Source organism: Myotis lucifugus, unplaced genomic scaffold (assembly GCF_000147115.1).
Source record: "Myotis lucifugus unplaced genomic scaffold, Myoluc2.0 scaffold_335, whole genome shotgun sequence".
NCBI lineage: Eukaryota > Metazoa > Chordata > Mammalia > Chiroptera > Vespertilionidae > Myotis > Myotis lucifugus.
In genome coordinates, this window is record NW_005871383.1 from 230,380 (window position 1) to 251,412 (window position 21,033).

The 21,033-nt window shown below is 48.6% G+C and overlaps 2 pseudogenes; one reads left to right on the forward strand and one right to left on the reverse strand.

Moving 5' to 3' along the window:
* Positions 1–16,157, reverse strand: part of LOC102421924 — a 24,838-nt pseudogene extending 8,681 nt beyond the window's left edge.
* Positions 1,888–8,087, forward strand: LOC111828345 (annotated as a pseudogene).
* Positions 16,158–21,033: the final 4,876 nt, after the last annotated feature.

A 21,033-nucleotide genomic window follows, 5' to 3' on the forward strand; every position in this document is an offset into this window, starting at 1 on the left:
GCAGCATAGTGGGGGGAAGAAGGACCATTCTTATGCCCCTCACTCTGCTTCCTTTGCTCAGTGGGAGATTAGACTTCTGGGCTGGGGGAGGGTGGGTGAGTGGGATATGACACCCATCTGGACCCCAGATGCCACTGTCAGGAAGCCTGAGGGGGGAATGCAATTTCAACTTCTCGCTTGGGGGCTCTCCATCCCTGATTTCTTCAGAAAAGAAGGTGGTGGAGGAGAAACAGCCCGGGCATTCCCAGGCCTGGGGTCAAAGTCCATCCTGGGACCAACTGCCCGTTGGACATGGATAAACATGATTTTCTTTTAGCTCATAATTTGTTCTAAAAATACACCCACTGAACAAGTTTACTAATTTCCTATTAATTTTTAGAGGCGTCATTTTTCAATAATACTTTAGTCTGACATTGAGGCATAAAGTGAACACTATGTTGGTTTAAGGGGATGTGGCTCTGCCCAATACCTCTATAGGCCCAGGGAGGAGGCCTCATCCAAGTCCTAGGTCCCCAACCCTGTGAGGGGGCTACTGCCCAGGCCCTTTCTGCTACAGTGAGCCGTGGTGCCCTCTGTGCCATCTTGAGCTGTGGGGCAGAATGTCTGCTCCTTTTCATTCTTCTCCAGATGTGGGCACAGGGCCCTTGATGTGGCAGCTGCACACCAGGGGGCAATGCCCTGGCTCTGGCTGGAGCCTTTGGTGCTCGTGGCCGAGCCTCTGCCCCAGCAAGTGCCACGCTGCTGGCCTGTGAGCTTGCCTGGTGTTCAGAGACTCCCATGGTGCCCGAGGAAGTGGTAAACTCAGAATGAGAAAGAACTGGTGCCAACAGGGTCCTCCGCAGCCCAGAACCACCAGCAGGTGGAGAAGAAAGCACTTCTGTGGCCAGGAAGGCCCTCCACTGCCTCCCCCTCAGGCTGCCTGGCCATCCCTTCTCCTTTGCTCTGTCCCTCAGGCTTGTTCTCAGCCTCTGCCATTCCCATGTGCGCTTTCCTGGCTCCTAACTTTAAGGTTTCTCTCAAGAGGAAAGAAGCCCACCATTGGGAGTGACCAGGTCCTGCACCCACCCTGACCTCACTTACCTGCAGAGTCCCTCTCACATGTCACTGGACACCCTATTGAACATCTGTTTTTTCTCCAGCTGAAACCATCCTTTCCTGACGGAGCTCACCTCACATGCCCTCCTCCACGAGGCCCCTCTCCCAAGTCGTCCCAGGTGGAGGGGCAGCACTCTAGGCATCCCAGGGTCTCTCCAGCTATTCTGAGAATTTTTTCTGGGTTCCATCTGGAACTTTCTTCATAGAGACAGCGTCTAGTCCAGGAATGGCAGACCACCTGGCAAACATGTAGCCATGTGCCCATCTTGTGTTAGGAAAGATGTCACTGAGCATTCTGGCTCTTTCCAGACAAGCTCTGAAACCACCAGTGCTGGTCCATCCAAGGCTACAAGTGACAGGAAATGGGTTTGCCTGGCAACCTTGTTGATACAGAGAGGGAGACGGAGGTTCAAAGAGGGGAACTCTCCTGCCCAAAGGCAGTTCATGAGTCCTTCCTGATGTGACAGGTGGCCTCAGTGAGGAGTTCACATCCTAGCCGTGCAGATGGCAGTGAAAGGGAAGTCACTAGAAGGGACAAAACGGGGCATCTGAGAAGAGGTAGATGTTGCTGATAACCATGTCAGAGTTTAGCTGGGTAACTCATGCCCTCCCAGGCCAGACTGTATGGCTGCCTTGTCCTAAATTGCTTTTGGAGTCCTGCCGCTTCTGATCCCATAGAAGGGGCGAGGTGTTAAGAAAGTGCCTCTCTGGCTTCCGGGTGCTGGGCTAAGCACTAACTCGTGTTCTGGAACCAAGAGCACGTCCTTTCTCTTTCTGTCCACCCTGAAGGCCATGCTTCTTCTCCTCTCCATGCTGGTCCTGCTCACACAGCCTCCAAGGTCATGGGGAGAAGAAGTGACAACCCTTCCCCAGAAACCTTTGATTGAAAACTGCACCCTGGTCACGTGTAGCCCTGTGGAGAATGGCCTGCCTGGTCGTGATGGACGAGTTGGGAAAGAGGGCCCCTTGGGCGAGAAGGAGGATCCAGGTAGAGCTGGGACCATGGGCTTGTCCTGGTGGGCATGCATGGGCACTGGAATTGTAATAAACTCAGCAAGTCTGGATATTCTGCCGTGGAAGCCCTGGTAATGGAAGCCCACCTCCTTGGGAAGAAGTCCCCTAGACATGCAGTCCACCTAAAGCACCTCATTACCAGTTGGCAAATGACAGGCTGCCCTGAGCCCCAAGGTGTTATTCCCCTCCCCTAGCTGTCAGGATTCCTCCCCTAGGATCTTCTGATTCTTCTCACCCCAAGAATGAGGATATCATGGGTAAATGACTGGTCTTTGGGGCCCCGTAGAACCAAGCTGTGGCACTTATAGTTGTTCATTGTGGTGTAATGATTTCTGTGCAGTCTGTGAAATATCTAACTAAATTCTACTGCATGAGAGGTTGGCAAAGATGAGGCCCTGTGGCCCCACACTCAGGCCTGATCAAAAGGATTAACCTAAATGCACTACAGAGGGGAGGAAAGGGAGCTCATGTTTTATAACTGGACGTTTGTAGCTTTTTCACTTTCACCCGTTTTGCCCACCACCCAGCTCCCATCTTATGTAACCACCGATAATCTGATCTCTGCATTTATAAGTTCAGGTTCTTTATTTTGTTTCTTAGAATCCAGATGTAAGTGAGACCATACTGTCTCTGTCTTAATTTGTGTGACTGATGGCATTTAGGATAATTCCTTCAAGATCCATTCCTGTTGTGGCAAATGGTAGGATTTTTTTATGGCTGAATAATATTCCAGTGTGTGTGTGTGACATTTTTATCCATTCATCCATTATGGACAGTATTAGGTTGTTTCCACCTCTTGGTTACTGTAAGAAATGTTGCAATAAACATGAGGGTATGGACATCTTTTCAAATTAGTGTTTTATTTCCTTTGGATAAAACCTAGAAGTGGTATTACTGGATCATAATTTTTTTAAAATGATCTTTTTAATATCTTAAAGAAAATCCATACTGGTCTCTGTAGGGGCTGCACCAATTTACAATCCCACCAACAGTGCATAGGGGTTCTTCTTCTCCACATCCTCACCAACACTTGTGATCTTTTGTGTTTTTCATAGTCGCCATTCTAGGAGGGGTGAGATGATATCTCGTGGGTTTGATTTGCATTTCCCTGGTGACTCATGTAAGGGATCATTTCTGATATAAAGTTTGGTCCTAGGCCATGCAGGAGGATGCACATACCCATCCCAGGAAGGATGGTGCCCTGTGGGTGGCGCTGGGTTCACGCAGGGAAGGCTGTAATACTGCTGGGCAGCGTCTGTAGGATGGTGCTGTTCTCTGACCTCTATGACTGCTCTCACCTTCTCACGCTTTCCCCCTTCTGAGGAGACTCCGTGCACTGACTGGCTGGTCCTTTCACAGGACCTCCGGGACCAGCAGGTGTGCCCGGGCCGGCTGGAGCAGAGGGTCCCTCAGGAATGCAGGGGAATGTAGCACCCCCAAGGCGAACCAGGCCCCAAAGGGGAGCCTGGGCCCAAAGGTAGGAGGTTGGAGTGTGGAGGTTCAGAAGGCTGAGGGAGGAATGATGATAGCAACCCATTATGTGACCTAAGGATGCTCAGGGTGCCAGTGAAGCCAGGACATGACCACTGAAGGCCTTGCTGTGGCCCCTGTCTCCTTAACCCCCACATCTGGAGGATCCCAGACAGTGGAGTGCACAGCCCCCCAGTTTCCCTTCTCCACGTGGAGCTGAGCAAATCATCCAGCCTGCAGACATTCTCAGCAGCCTTTGTCCTAATCTGTTCCTTCCTCAGGAGAAGTTGGGTGCCCCAGGGCGTGCAGGGCTCTGCAGGGGCCAAGAGCCCCCCCAGGTCTCAAAGGAGAGAAAGGTGCCCCTGGTGAGCGTGGAGCCCCTGGGAGTACAGGTCCAGCAGGTGAGTGATGGGAAAAGCTGGGGTGGGCCTTTGGTTCTTCTGTGTCCACCTGAAGCTGCGGATGCCTGTCCCTCCCCCATCACCCCGCCAGCTCAGAGCTGCAGCACTGAGCCTTGGGGCGTCTGTGCAAGGAGGTGCCTCACTGGGCTTGAGCTCTGTAACTGGGGAGAGTGCAGTGTGAGCAGCAGGGACAGTCCACATCCTGGGAAGGCAGGTGCTAGGTGATGGGTCAGTAGTGTGCAAGAGGGTATGTGGCTGACTTTTGGGAGACTGTACGCGGGAGGGAGGATTGCTGGACATTAGCAAAGTCCATGTGCTGGGAGGGGGAAAATGTGTGCTGAGCTCACCCACCTCTTCTTGTCTGATCTGAGGGCCTGCCGGACCCCAGGGTATACCGGGACCTTCAGGCGCCAGGGGCCCCCCAGGACCGAAGGGGGACAGAGGTGCTCCTGGGGACAAAGGAGCAAAGGGAGAGAGTGGGCTTCCAGGTAAGGTCAACATTCTTAGCTCTGGGCGCCCCACTGGGATGCAGAGGGAGGAGGGCCCTCTAGGTCAGTGGTTAGTTCATTGTGGGGGCAGGGGGGTGTGAAAGCAGGAAAGGCTGATGGACTGATGAAGGCAGGAAGATGAGGCTCTGGCTTAGACTTAATACACGAGGGAGGGCAAGCCTGAGCAGCTTCCGATCTTATCACTGGGACAGCTCGGCTCTCTTCTCAGTTCTTCAGAGAGCTTTGAGCACCAAATACCCAAGGGATGGGGAGTACCTGAGGGACGTGCAATGCCCTCTCTCCTCCCAGGGTTGTGCTCCCAGACTCTCAGAATTTGCTGTGAAATGCCATCTGGATCAGAGTTAGTGGGGTGCCAGGACCTGCTCAGGGCTCAGTGTGCTCACTACAGAGCCTCAGGGACCTGTGGGCAGCAGGGCCAGCTGTGTCGGTAGCTGTGGGCGTCCTGGGCCCAGCTCCTTATCCTCCCCCAGGAAAGCCTGTCACTGAGCACCTTCCCTTGGGATCCAGACTCTGATCTGATCCCTGGCTGTGAGGGACTGGTCTTCACTGAGCCTCTCTCTCCTGCAGACATCGCTGCTCTGAGGCGACAGGTGGAGGCCTTGCAGGGGCAGGTAGGACACCTTCAGAGAGCACATCTTCAGTGTAAGAAAGGTGAGTTCCTGGACCTGGTTTGAACCTGAGCCAGTTGCTGAGGGCAGGCTCCAGGCGGGGTCTGTGTTGGATTTGGAGTTGGCCCGGCCTGAGGCAGGCCTGGTTCTAGGATTGGGGGCTCTAGGATGGGAGTGGGTTTGGATGATGGGCTGGACATGGGACTGGGGCAGGACCCGGGGCTAAGGATAGGGTGGGGCAGAGCAAGGCAGCCACATGGTCCAGGAGCTGGAAGCAGATGCCAGGGACACGGAGCAGGGAGTAGGCCCGACACCAGCTCAGTGGGCTGGTGCCGGCATGGTCAATGTTACCAGGCTCCAGCCCCCACCATCACAGCCACCTGTGACCCGAGCCAGATCAATGCCCCAAGCCCAGTGCAGTTCAGACCTTCTCTCCCGCCAACCTGTGCTGGTCCCTGGACACCCCACTACCCAGAATGCATTTCTTATCTCTATGAAGCTAGGTGTGCAACCCCCTCAAGATGTTGCTGCCCAGTCCACAACAGAAGTGACTCCAGACACTTCTTGAGAGCTGGGGCTGGGATGTTGTGCTTGGGATCAAGGCTGTGAGGGTCTGACCTTGGCATGTGGCCATTGAGAGTCTCACCTGAGACAGGCCCTGGGTCTGGCAGGGGGCAGGCTGCCTCTGGGCTCTGCCAGTGCTGGGCTCTCCCGCTGCTCCCTGGGTGTTCATGGTGGAGACTCTCCCCTAACCTGGGTGCTGAGGAGTCAGAGGCCCCAGCAGCACAGCCCAGTGCCTGTGCCTGTGGGCATCTCCACCTCAGTCCCTAATTTCCCTCCCTCCTCCCTGTTTTCCCCATGTCAGCTTTGAGCTCAAATCATTCAGGAAATCTCATTGTTCCAAAGAGGAGATTCTGAAGGAGAAGAGCACACAGGGGTAAGACATATGCTTGGCTCCTATGTACCTAAAATCACTCAGTACACACATACCAAGGTGAAGTTCCAAGCATTTGATATGTCTCCCTCTCTCCACAAACATGCATGTGTGTGCACTCCCTCACATGCACACTGATGCAAACAAAGGAAAATTCATGGTATATACCTGACACACGTGTGTGTATCACACACATGCCATCACTCACCTCACGTCATCTACACCCATGAGCACACACGCATATATACACACACCAGGTGGACCTTCAGTGTTCCCATGTGCCTTCAGATGGGCACGTGGCCATATTCGTGTATGCACACACAGACCCACCCGGGTGCATGTAGTGAATGGCAGATGAACTCCTGTCCAGGGCTGCTCTGGGTGCCCTCCTGAGCCTGTGGAGTGTCTGACTCCTGAAGCCTTGTGGAAGGGTCACAGTGGGTCAGGGTGCAGCCTGGGCTCCTCAACATTCCTTTGGGGCTGGAGCACAGCCCTCTCAGGAGCCCTGAAGGCTTCTATGCATGAACCCAGAAGTCAAAGGGATGGAAAATGAGCCCGGCCAGCATGGCCGAGTGGTTGAGCGTTGGCCTATGAACCAGGAGATCATGGTGTGACCCCTGGTCAGGGCATGTGCCCGGGCTGTGGGCTTGATCCCCAGTAGGGGGCGTGCAGAGACATCCAATCAATGAGTCTGACATCATTGATGTTTCTATTTCCCCCTCTCTGTTCCTCTCTGAGATCAATAAAAATATATTAGAGTGCGCGCGCGAGCGCGCACACACACACACACACACACAGAATGGAAAATGAGATGGAATGAAAACATATAGTTGAATGTCACACAGGTGATGCTTTTATAAATGGTATTCCCATCTTAGAGATGAGGAACTGGAAACCCCGAAAAAGGAAGTGACTTTCCCTTGTCTACCTGGACAGTCATGGCCAAGGTGGGGCTGAATACCTGGCCCTCTGACTCCCAGACAGGCCTCTCTCCAGCACTGACTCTCTCCTGCCCCTGACGCCCATGCACACCTCTCAGCTGTCCTTGTCCTCTCTCCCAGCTCTCCAGCCTCCCCCACATGCACACCTAGAGGCCAGCACTGGGCGCACACAGTGCAGAGATTAGCACAGTGCTGCCCTCAGATGGCTCACCCTCTCCTCTTCTTTCCCACACCCACATGTGGCATGACCTCCCTGTCAATGCCTCATGCCCTGCTGTTATGCAGTGTCCACAGTGAGATCAGAGGGAGCACCGTCCTTCTTTCCAGCTCTCAGAGGCTGCACGATGCCATTTGGTGCACGATGCCAAAGCTTCCTGGTACTGCCCAGTAACTGGAAAACCGATTCTGCCATGCAACGTGGGGTGCAATAGAAAGAGCACGTCTCAGCTCTAGTGTGAGATCAGATGAGGGTGACTCCCCAACTCTACATGTGATGGTCACATGATGTTGAGCCTCTTACTTACCCTCTCTGAGCCCAGTGTTCTCACCTGTAACTAGACAGGCAGATCTACCTCCCAGAGCACACTGCGGAGCCGGGGTCTAACCATTGTCCTCCCTGGTGCTCTGAGGCCCTATATGGGAGGCCTGGGCTCTGGTCGGAGCACAAAGGTCTCAGAGCCATGGAGCTTTAGCAGGTGCCCTCAGAGCCCCAAGCGGACTGTGCTCTCCTCCTAGTGGAGCTCTTCCCCAACGGCTGAGATGTTGGCCAGAAGGTCTTCAAGTCCGCAGGCTTTCAGAAACCTTTCCAGGAGGCACGGCAAGTGTGCGTACAGGCCAGGGGGCAGCTGCCCTCCCCACGCTCTGCGGCTGAGAACCATGCCTTGCAACAGCTGGTCCACTTTGAGAACAAGGGTGGTGCGTTCCTGAGCATGACTGACTCCCAGACAGAGGGTAGATTCACCTACCCAGGAGGGGCGCTCCTGGTCTATTCCAACTGGGCCCCTGGGGAGCCCAATGACAATACTGGCAAGGAGGACTGTGTGGAGATAATGACCAATGGCAAGTGGAACAATGTGCCCTGTGGAGCAAAGCGCCTTGTGATCTGCGAGTTCTGAGCCCTCAGGGTGGGTGGGGCAGCCTTGGTCCAGGAACCTGGCCATGACACGTGTGCTGTCGACATGACAATGAAGAGCTGAGGGGTCTGTGGCTGGGTTTCTATACAGAGCCATCAGATGAGGCCAGCCAAGGGCTCCCATAGAACTCCTCTCTCAGAATAAAATATGAAACTGGCTTCACTGGCTGCTCTGTCATAGGAAGAAGAGGCCAGCCTGCTTTCCCAGTTGCAAGGAATAAAATTAGTCCCCAAAATTCAAAGGCTCCTTCTCAGCCCTCTGCCTCCTCAAACTGACAACCCAGCAAGTGACTCCCTCCTCTGTCACTCCCTCCTCTTGCTTTGGTGTCCCCTTATGGCAGTTCCTTATCTTCCTCTTTTTCTAGCCCCTCATCCTCTCTTGACCACTTAATGGTGACCTGCTCAAGCCTTGGCTTTCAGTTCTCTCCCCTCCTCACCCTCACTCCAGGGATGAGCTCATTCTGTCCAGGGCTCAGATCCCTGGCACCCACATTACATGCCTGCCCAGGACCTCCCGGAGCCCCCGGACCCCTTGGCCAATGCCAGCTGGAGCCCCAGGGCTGGGCGGTTCCAGTGGCTGCTCCTTGTTTCAAGACCTGAGCCCCTCGGGGTGGGTGGAAGGTGCACAGCGCCATGGGCTGACGTGGCAGGTCATCTGCCTCCCTGGCAGGACTGTGTGGCCCAGTTGAGTAGCCTCTTCTGCATCCCTGCACACCAGGACCTCATTCTACCCTGTCATTGTGACTGCCTGTCGGCTCATGGGAGGGAGTCCCACCTGCACAATCCCCATTCCAGCTGAGACCTCAGGCACAGAGGGTCCAGCCACGCTCAGGTTCACCCCCAGCCCTGCCCTGGCTTCAGTCCAGGAGGTTCTTCCCCCACGCAGCCTCAGAGACAGCTGGGCAGTTCCTCCTCCTCCTCCCACAGAGGGGGGGGGGGGAAGACTTGCTCAAGGCCCAGGTGTGTCAGTGCTACAACTTGGTCTAGTGAAAGGACATCTGATCCCAAAACTTATAAAGGGTGTTCCAAAATTCACGCAAGAAGTAATTTTGATAGAAAACACAGGTTTATAATTTAAAATTGTATATTTATTATTGCTTCATAAAATGTACAGTATAGGGTTATGTATGGAATAGCATATCAGGTAAATGGCCTCCATGGCTTTGCTGGCACATGCGCACTCTTTTGTTGAAATTTTGCATGACCATTTTGCATATATGTGGCTGAATTTCGTTGCTATAGCGCTCAATTTCCTCCTTTAAGTCATGGGTCGTCGTGGGCTTGTTGGCATAAACCTTAGACTTCAAAAAACCCCAAAGAAAAAACGTCTAACAGCGTTAAATAGCATTATCTGGTGGCCAATTCTGATCACCAAAACGGGAAATTATAGAATCAGGAAATGACTCATGCAGTAATTGAATTGTTTCTCAGGCTGTATGGCCTGTGATACCGTCTTGTTGAAACCACATGTCATCCACATCCATATCTTGCAATTTAGGCACAAAAAACTGGATTATCATGTCGCGATAGAGAGCACGGTTTACTGTAAATGGTGTAAAATTCAAATCTTGCGTGAATTTTGTGACACCCTTTATTTCTGGCTTGTCAACTTTTAGGCCAAAGGCCTCTATATACCAGTTGACTTTAATGACACTTGTGCTTAAGAAATTGGAATGAAACCTGGATGAAGCCCAGGCTCATAGGAGAGGCAACAAGACAGGAAAGCAGCTCTCCTATGTTCCCAGGGAACAGAGGCCACTCCCTTCTTCCCACCACTCACAGCCACACCTCAGATGTAGGACAGCAGGTCTGAAAGCAAAAGCCACATGTAATAACCATGGTGTCAGATGGGGACGAGATTGATCAGGATGATCACTTAGTAAGTTATGTAATGACTATCCACTGGGATGTACACCTGAAGTTAATATTACACAGTATGTCACCTATAATTTAAAAATGAAAAATAATTTAAATAAAGTGATTATTGATAGGTTTAAAAAAAAAGAAAAATAAAGGAAAGCAAAAACCACAACTCCCAACAGCACACTGCTCAGTCTCTCCGCAAAGACATTTTTCTTGTTACTGAAGAAAAGCCCCAAGTCTTGGCAGCTTCTGAAATATGTCAGTTATACAATAGTGAGCAAATAATGTTCAATTCGGGAGTCATACCTGGACACCATCCACCAGGAAGCTTAGAAAGGTATTTCATTGCAAATACAAAGGAAAAAGCAGTGGATATGGTTTAAGCCCAGGGAGGCATTTTTTCTAAGAATGAAGAGTTATGAGGTGGCTCAAGGACTGCGGGTGCACAAGCAGCGCTGTGCGGTCTCCCTGCTTCTGCCTCTGTGCATCCTCGCCTCTCTTCCTCCTTCTCCCACCACCTTCTTCTGCTTCAGGCTCTCAGCTGCCCAAGCACAGAGTCATGTGTCACACAAAGATCAGAAACTCTGGCTTGATATCAGGTCAAAATTCCTGTGGAAGTGAGTCTGCCTGTCTCAGATGCCCACCTCTGGCCCAATAGACTAGGCCTGGGGGTGGACCACACATCACAGTATGGCCATTGGGACCCGTGAAAAGTCATTGTGGTCTGGCAGTCCCTCTAAAAGTGACCACTTCCCACCCAGCATGTGAGGCAACCTATTTCTATGACAAAAGTGGAGGGAAATGTCATAACTGACTCAATAGGGAGAAAAGATGTGTCCTGTGGGGTTGAAGGCCAGGAATGGGGAAATCCCAGGCCCTTTAGATCCAACTCAGCACAGGGTCCGGTTCGCTTTCCAGCACAGAGAGCAAGTAAGGAGGGTCATTTGGGCCCTGTAGACACAGCCGAACGAAAGCCAAGGACTAAGGCCAGTATTTCAGAAAATTCAGGTTTTAACCCTTTCTTAGCATAGAGACCTCTCCTACACTCACATTCATGGGCAGAGGTGCACACGGGCATTAAATAGTATTAGCCCTGCCCCACCCATAGTAGCCTTGGTTCCTAGTGTAGTACCCTGGGTACCAAGTGAAGCCAGGGCTGCGTGACTCTGACCTCTCAGGAGATGCTATGACCCTCACAGTGCGAGGTGACATCCTGGGAGCAGCCTGGGGCCCTTCCACGTGGGAGGGTGACAACCACAGCAGCTCCATGGGGAAACCCCTGCTCAGTTCAATAGTATATTCTCAGATCACCTCCTAGTTCTCAACCCTCCTGCTACTCAACCAACCCACTTCCCAGCATGAACTGACAGTGGGGCTCACTCTGGTGTTTGCTGGTGTTAGGCTCTTTTATCTTTGTCCTGAATTCCCTCGACATAAAACACTAAGAACTGAGTTGCTTAAGTTCGGGGCATTCTCAATCACTCTTATCTTCCTGATATCCTTAATTCAAGCTTAATGGTGTGCTTGACCTTTTCAAGCTACCGGTGTTTATATACTAGAGCCAAGAACCCAGGTATCTACTAGAGGGAACAAAATATTTATAATTTAAATATTTATCAGGATGGATCTTTCTGGACCTTGAGTGAATTATGGAGGTAGTCACTGCAGCATATGTAGCCCTTCTTTACTGCATAAAATTTGAATATTAACCTACTTGACTTTCATTTACCTAAGCAATACAGTCTCTCTCAGGCTGCCTGACTCAAATAACCTTGGGCCACAGAAGGACTCACTAAGGCCCTCCCTACCTGAGTAAATGGCACTTTTCATATTTGTTCATTAAGAAGACAGAGTGAAAAAATGAAAGAATTGAGTGAATAAAATCCTGAATTCCTATTTGTAAGCCTGTTTGTACGGTGGAATAAAGTGTTTTCAAGACATTTCCTGGCCCATTGACCTGAGGAAGTAGCACTGTCACCCCACTGCTAGCCTCCCTGCACTTTTATTAATTCCCTGAATGCTTCATTTCACATGCAAGTAGTTGGGGTCAGGCCAAGGTCAAAGTTCAGATGGCAACTTCAGGCCAAGGGAATGAGTTCTGTGATCAGAGGGCTGGATCAGGGCAGGAAAGGGAGGGAATAAGTGCTGCTGGGTTTTGAGCAAGCCCAGGATGCCTGGCCCTGGCCACAGAGGCCTGACAGGATAAGAAGAGGATGAGAGGGATGTGAGTTCTCCAACGACTCAGTTCCAAAACAGAGTGAGGCTAGAGGACCTCATCAGGGGGTCTTCTGATAGAATAAACAACCTAGAACAATCAGAAAAATTATTTAAAAAACAATGAGAATGGAGTTGGTCCTCTTATGTTAAAAGGTTTTATAAAACTAACAAAATTGTAATAGTGTGTTACTAACACAGGAATAGATGGACCAAATGTATAGGCTACCAAAACCAGTTCCAAGTATGTCTATACATATATGTCATATATGCATGATAAAAATAGATTGCCAAGGTTATAGGAAAGTAATGAATGGTACAATTAATAATTCTCAGTTAAATGGTTAAGCATTTAGAGGAAAAATAAAATCAGGTTTTTACTTACATATAAAATTCAAAATCAGAATTAAAATATAAAACTTCTCTGCCAAAATAAAGCAATGTAAGATTAAAATTGAAATGCTTATTTATCTGCAAAGTATATAACATAAATCAACAAGAAAATAATGACTATAGAAGTAGGAATGAGAAGAGAAATATCTAAGAATGAGAAGAGAAAATTCATGAAATTAGATATACTGATGGACAATAGTAACGAAACATGAAAAATGTACAATCTTAGTAATAATTAAAGAAACTCGAATTAAACAGCAATAAGCTTCCAAAAATTTATGGACTAGAGTTCAAACTCTACTAGAGGAAAATGTATTTTACTTTCATCATTAAAAATGACAAAATAAAGCATGGATATTGAGTGTGGTGTTAAGCCATCTCTGAAGCATCTATCCATCCTCCATCTCAGACCGTGGGTGCTTCCGCCTCTGGACTCCTCAGACCCCTTCCACATGGTGCATCCTAAATGCACCCCACCTTTCCTGGTCCCTGCCCTTGCGATGCTTGGGAACCAGGCCTCATGTAAGGGGAGATGCTCACCAGGAACTGCAGACAGAGCAGGAGAAAGGGTCAGCACAGGTGGCCAAGGTTTACTCTCCAAAGGATGTACTTGCTGGGTAAAGGGTCACACAGGCAACTCTCCTATGGACTCTGATAGTGCTTTTGTGGTCCCAATGCCACGGTTTGTTAGGTGAACAAGAAGCTGAACTTGGCAGAAGCACCAGGCATAGCTGGGCAGTGGGTTCTTTTCCACACACCATCTCAGATCCGTTGGTAGACACTGCAGGTTAAAATGGCCCCGGGATCTCATCCCAGCTCAATATATGGCAGTTGAGTGGCCACGTCTGCTGCTGATATGGGGGAGGAGAGGGGCAACACGTGTGCTAGTGTTTGCTGTTCTTGGTGTAAGAGGACAGGGCTCTACAGGACCTGAGGGAACCCAACCAGGGGAGCCACCGAGCTGCATCCCTGAGCAAGTGAAGGCACCTTCCGGGTCTCCTGCAATAATCCCGGTGCTGCCATCAGCTGGGCTTCCAGGAAGTCCAAGTTCAGTTACAACACAGAGTAACATCTAGTGGGACAATAATGTCATCTCTACTGGAGACCTGCAGGAGATCCCCACCATCTCTGTGTGGGCTGAGGTCTCCTAGGTGTCCTCATGGGTCCCAGGACAGTCTCTCAAGTTCCCTTAGTTACAGGTCCTCAGCCTGAACTCCTCTGTACCACAACGGTCAGGTCAGAGGTAAACACTGTGTAGGGAAGACCCTGGCAGAGCCCCGCCTCTCCTGGGGGAGCCTGTCCTGGAGACAGTCCCCCACACAAACTGCCCCAGTGCAGGTGGACAGGGAAACAGGGGTGGACCTTGTTGCCAGGCTTGAATGCCAGGATAGAAAGGGGCAGGGACAGCCGTCTGAGAACAGCGGGTGCTGAGGAAGGAGCAAGGATTTGGAGGCAGCAGACCTCCATGCAAGCTTTCCTTTGCTGCTTCCCAATGGGTGATGGTGAAAGAATTGTCTACAAATCCTGGACCTGTTTTCTCTCACTTGTAAGTTAAATAAGTGTAATGCTCACAAACAGCAGTGATGAGAGGACAGAATGAAACTATATTATGAGAAAATGCCAGCCTAGCACAGGCCCTGGTATATAATCCGTGTTCACAATTGTTAGTTCTAGTCCACCTCCTGAAAGCCCAGAGCGCTCAAGGACAAGGGGAGAGCAGGAACCCAGTGGGGCAGGAAGAGGCTTACATTTTTGATGCGGTCCAGTTCCGCCTCCAGGCTCCTCAGCTCTCTCTCTAAGTTAGCCAGCTTAGTCTCCGTAACTGCACAGCAACGGGAAAAGGGCATATATTGAGAAAAAGACTTTAAATTCAAGAACAGAGTATTTTGGGTGGAATAAAAGCTTATTAAGAAGTATGCTTATTCCAGAAAAATAAGAAAACAAAAGGAAGCAAAAAAAACATAACTGTATTTCTGCCTTCTCAGACATAATTCATAACTCTTATGAACTGTAACTCTGAAACTAGGAATAACAATAGCAATAACGGTAACTTGCAAACTGTAGCTCTGGATCCTTTTCTTCACATACTGCTTAAATACTGCAATATTATACTCAATTATAGGAAAAGACAGAACTCATTCTCCTTTTTAAAGCATTTTCTTAATCATGCTTTCATTTCCTATTGCAGGTGGGCTCTTTAATCTCTATTATAAAAACCCCGTGGCCCTGATGCTGTCACACCCTAACGACCAAAGACTGGTCACCAGGAGGCTGTGAGCGTGGTGAAGAGGGACTTGATATGGGTCCTGAGGCGAGGCTTTACTTGACTGTGTATCTTGAGGCACCATGGGACTCAAGGGACTCCCTCGGCGTGCGCAGGATTTGGGTGAGTCACGCAGCACAGTGGTGTCACTGGTATTCTTATAATTGTGATGGGTCAGTGAGCAAATATTTATGTGAGGTCATCACTTTTGTTTTCTTGTTACTAATTACTTTATTTCACTTTGGATGAATTTATTTAGTTACTCTATGCATTACTCTATTGCACCAGGGATCTTATGAAGCAGACCATCTTCCTGCCACTCTTGTGTCAACAAACTTAAACCTAACTCCCTAGGGGACCGGTTTCCTACCTTCCATCCTGGAGCCTGGCATCGGCTGCTCCAGCTGAGGGAGCTGGTCCATCTGCAAGGGCCGCGAGGGGTGGCCAGCAGGGTTGCAAGTCTGTTCTCAGGTGCCTGTGGGAATCCCTTCAGGCCACAAGTAGGACTGGGAGGAGTGAGAGTGCTGGGTCAGGAAGCAGAGGGGAGGTCTGCCAGTGGGGCAGCGGAGACGGGACCCTGCCACCAGGCCTTCGAGGTCCCGGGCCGGTCCCCTCAACCCACGCCCTGCTGAGATGAGCCTCTTACCTGAACTGTCTCCACAATCTCCTTTTAGACCCTTCACTCCTTGCGTCCCAGGAGCCCCTCTACTTCCTGGAGGCCCCCGTTTCCCTGGAGGGCCCTGCAAGCCTCGGAGCCCTGCCCTGTGGGAAGATGAAGGACATGTGGCCCAGTGTCTATCTCTCATTCTCTTCCTCCAAAAGCTCAGCACTAGATTCACGTTCACTCCAGAAACCACAGCAAACTAGTGATGACCTGAGAAAGAAAGACCTCCTGCCTGCAGCGCCAGCTGCCCGGGCTGCAGAATATCACCTCTTACGGACAACAACACACCACCGATTCCCCCGTTGAAAGGTAGGAACCAGGTCACAGCAGCGTCTTTGTTTAGGAGAGAATGACAATGTACAGGAATTATCCTGAGAGATTCATGCCCATCATAATGTAAGGGGAGCCTGCTCATGGCTCTGTCCCAGATCCCTCTGGGGAGTAAAGATTCAAGAAGTCAGACCAGCCTGGGTACCTGGTTCTCCTTTTTCTTCCTTGGCTCCGTCTTGCCCATCTCTGCCTGGGGTGCCATTGGAGACCGGGATGCCACAGGCAATCACTGAGCAGGCCTTCTGGGCATCTTCACAGGTTGTGGGTTCTGAGAAGGACACTGTCACCACACACAGAAGGGTGGGAAGTGATACAAACCAGAACATGGTCCTCACCTGGTAGTGGAGAGAGTGAGGGAAAGAATTGCATCTCATCCCGTGTAGCCAACATCCGCACCACCTCTGGTGTGTTGGACCCTGTGCTCGGGACACAGACACACCAGCTTTGACTCTGGGTTTCTCCCAGGCTGCTAGGGAGACAGACAACTTACACATTCCATTACCAAAACCATATACTTTTTTCCAACTAAATTAGAATTCTTAATTCTTAGAAAACTTAACTGGTAGTGACATCTAAAAGCAAGTAATTAGCATTTTTTAGATGGACAGATTCATGAATACATTTCATAACTTCTAGAAACAGGTTGTTTTCATTGGCAAATAGACTCACATACTTCAAATGACGTATAAAATATATTCATTCACAGCTTCAAATTTATATGTTCTTACCAATGGTATGAGCTTTTAAAGTTAATTATTACCCAAGCCATTTTCTTGACAACTTTTGTAACAGAGATAAATAACATGAACTTTGTTTTGTAAACCCAGGCAAAACAAACACGTATTTTATGTTAATAACTTTGAAAGACCTTCACTAAACTTAAACCACCATTTGAATTCTTGGAGATTATTGCATTCCTTTAGTGTGTTGCTTAATTACTTAGTGATCTTGCCAACTTTTTAAAACGCCGGAGATGAGGGAGGGTATTAGGCTTGGACAACTTCCACCACTTCAGTTTTAAAAATGTCAGTTTTTGCCTCTCACAGTGGGGTGGGGCAGTCACCCTTACTGCTCCTGCTGCCCACACAGAGTTTGGGGGAGGCACCAATTCCTGCACTGTCCCTGGAACCACAGCTTCCTCGGGGCCTCCAGAAGAATTTAGGGTGCTTAAAAGACCCATTTTCTTTTCTTTTTAAAATATGTTTTTATTGATTTGAGAGAGAGAGAGAGGAAGGGAAAGAGAGAGAGAGAAACATCAATTGGCTAACTCCTGCACACCCCCTACTGGGAATGGAGCCTGCAACCCAGGCATGTGCCCTGATCAGGAACTGAACTGGTGATCTTTCAGTTCATGGGATGATGCTCAACCAACTGAGCCACTCAGGCCACGCAAGAGACCCATTTTCTTTATTTTTCTTTCATTTGCCAGTGGCAGCTTTCACATCACTGATTCCAGGTCCAAAAATACTCCTATTGGCGTTTTCCAGGTGGTCCCCAACTGTCAATCAGGGCTGCCACCTGGGATTCCCCACTACATTCACACCACCTCCTGTCCTGCCTCCACCAACTGGACTACAGGACTTGTTCTGCAAAGAGCTGAGGTCTGACAAAAACATCAGTATGTTGCTTGCTGATTTTATTTTTCTTATGATTTCAGAGAGCAAGAGAGAGAGCTAGAAACATCAATGATGAGAGAGAATCATTGATTGGCTGCCTCCTGCACACCCCTACTGGGGATCCAGCCCACACCCCGGGCATGTGCCCTGACCGAGAATCGAGCATGGGACCTAAGCTCTATCCACTGAGCCAAACCGGCTAGGGCTTGCCTGCTGGTTTTAAAGAAATAAACCAGAGGACTGGCTGTGAAGGACCTGGGTTTATTAGACTTATGTGGACACCGGTGTGGCCTGCTGGTGAAGGTTTCCGCATCACAGGCTTTCACAGTTCATGGTTATAGAGAGTCCAGAAAACAAAGCAAGCAGGTTTGGGCAGGGGTGGGTGTACCTGTGTGCAAACTGTGTGAGATCAAAATGCCAGCTGTTTCCCTGCAGTTTGCAGTCTGGGCTCACACACTCACCAGGCTCCCAAGGTCCCACGGTCCACTTCCAGATGGCCTTCCTCAGAGTCCCACAGGGTGCGAGGCTCACATACCATACACTGGTATATGTTATGGGATATTTCCAAAAGCATAAAGGATTCAGTGGATATACCACAAAGCTAAGCTGAAAATAACAATCTGAAATAAGAGAGTTTTTTAAAATGTTTTGATGACTTAAGGAGGAAGATTAACCATAAGGCTGGCAACTTAGGGCCTTTGTTGACCTTTGCCAATGAGATTGAAATAATGGAGTAGGAACAGAGGCACTAGTGACTACAGTTGAGAAAAGAACTAAAACAAGGAATTGAAAGTCTGGTGGAAATGTTTTTTGGAAGCAACTTAATAGAGGAGGCACAGGGAAGGTTGCCACCTGGTGTGAATTCAAGGTACTGAGAGAAAAAATAAAATAAAAAAACAACTCATGTGAACTTTGGATTATTGGTGGGGAGGAAAAAAGCAGCCAGATAAATTAGTTTAGGTTCAACCTTATTTGGGTTTGCTCTCTTAGTCTCCAAACTCCTTCAACACTTCCAGCTTCGCACATGTTGCCTCTCCTGCCTCAGAACACCTAGTGCTGCCCAGATGCACTGGCTGAGCCCTCAAGGCCTCTAACTCCTAGCAGCAGCCAGGACCCATCTACAGGCAGGACTCACAGGCCTCCATGAGGTCATCTGCCCATCAAGTCTGTTCCTGGTGCTTATCCTTCATTTTGGTGGGGGAGGCATGATCTATGCTGGAATCAAGTCAGAAACTCCCTCTGCCTTTGAAGCATGGTAGCAACCATGTTTGGATAAATGTTTAATATTTTAACCCTGCTGACTTGGCTTCTGTCATTATTTGCTTGCTAAAACAATAGAAAAGTTACTTTGATTTTCTGAACTTATGTATGCTATCCCAATCGATTGAATCCTTCGCTGTTGGTGGTTTGGTTTGAATATCCCATTGATTGTGATCTCACTGGTTTTAGAAATCACATTCTTCTGTACCTGGGAACAATTATCCTAAATTACCTCAGTGGCTCCAGATAATGTGTTCCTGTTAACTCAGAGGTCCCAAGACCCGATGGTTCCAGGCAATGTGTTTCCGTTGATTCAGTGATCTGGAGCCCCAGAACTATAATTTAACTAACATGTTCAATTCTGCTTCTGTAAACTGCTTTTTTGCAAACCAAATGATCCTCATTCCAAACCCTGAGATGTAATCAATATGTTTGTGATTTTTTTGCCTATATAAATCTGGTATTGGGGCTCGGTAAGGACTGCGAGACTTGGAGAGCAAAATGCCCCCCTCATATTCCCGGATTTGCAATAAATGTGACTCCTTAATTCAACTTCTTGAGGCATCCTTGTGTGATTCATGGGGTACATTATAACACCTGCACCTCAGCCATTGACTTCCCCAATTAAAAATCATACTTTCACCTTCTTTATGTTCCTCTGGGCATATTCCTCTTCTTAGAGTTGGACCTCAGGCAAGTTAATGTCTGTGCTTCAGTGTCCTCAGGTAGCCAAGACCCTTGTGATTTTAATGCCCCTATTATTTTTGGCAACTAGAATGAAATAATTTAATTCTTTTCTTTCTTTTGAAATTTATCTATTTATTTATTTATTCTATTAAATTTATTGGGGTAACATTGGTTAATAGGATCATATATGTTTCAAATGTATATTTCTCTGATACATAATCTTTACATTGTATTGTGTGCTGTGAATGCCGCATCCATTTGCAGCTAGCATTCAGGATCTGAAGAAGGGGCCACGCACAAATGAATACACTAGACAAAAAATATGAATTTAGAAGGCATGGGGAGGCAGGTTTCAAGTTCCCTTTAGTGGGGAAGCTCCCTGACTTCTGGGTCCCGTATGCTTATATTTACTTGGATACACATTTACCCTTTAGGAATGCATACAGGCATATCAAAAGTAAAGTTTAGTAAACAGTAAGAGGATCATCAGGTTAGTGGATTGCCTTGAGTCATTTGGCCAACAGCAGGGCAATATTATGCTGATTTTTAGCCCTGCTGAATATTGTATTAATATGCTAACTACTGTTGGTCTTAGCCTTCAGCATTTCCCCCTTCTTGTTTTCTTAATAAATTTAGAAAGGTGTATGCCATCTGCAGGGCTTGAGTTCCTTTAAGACTTTTCATCTGCTTCTGTAGACTAGCAATAAACATATAAGACAATGAAAAGGATTGAGTTCTTTTATGTCCTTTTTAAATTGCTGCCAGGGATCTAAGGAACTAGTTTGCAGTAGGCTCCTTTCTGAGCCATCAGTTCTTTATGGGTTCCCTTCTCAATCACTGTCCCTTGTGACATGGCAGCAATGTTATTCGAGTTCTGGATGGTGGACAAATGGTGGGCAATGACAATGCAGGTCTGATCTGCTTTGGCTCTGTCCAGGGCAACCTGCACCATCACACAACTGATGACTGCTAGCATGGCAAGCTTTCTTCACCACCCCCCAGCTCATCTCTGGACTGTTTCTCCTCTGTTTCATTCTACTCCCATTTCTTATCTTCAGCGTGTTGCTCAGGGCTTCTGCTATCTGTGGCTGGAGTAGTCTGGTCAGTTCCTCTCTCAGATCCATGCTGAATGTTCCTTGCAGGAATCCACAAGAGCTTGGATGAGTTTTCTGGAAATACAGAAGCTTATCCTCAACCAATGGTTAACAAGGGGTCAGGACCCTTCCATAAACCAGATTTAGGATCTTTCCATTTAATGAGACCATTTTTCGTTGGCGTATTCTGACACCAGTGTAATTCCATGGGTATCTTAACATTAGCATTACAAGTGAAAAAATTTAAAGTAATTAAGACTTGATGTAGTTTACTTACAGAATAGGATCACATAGGTTTCAAATATATATATTTCTCTGATACATGATCTTTACATTGTATGTGTGCCCACAACCCTTTGTCAAATCATCTTCCATTACCATATATTTGGCTTTTATTTTTCCCTTTTACTACCCTCCACCTCCTTTTGTCTGGTAACCACCATAGTGATATCTCTGTCTATGAGTTTTAGTTTCATATCTCACATATGAATTAAATCATATTGTTCTTAGGTTTCTCTGACTGACATTTTTCTTTTTTAATGTAT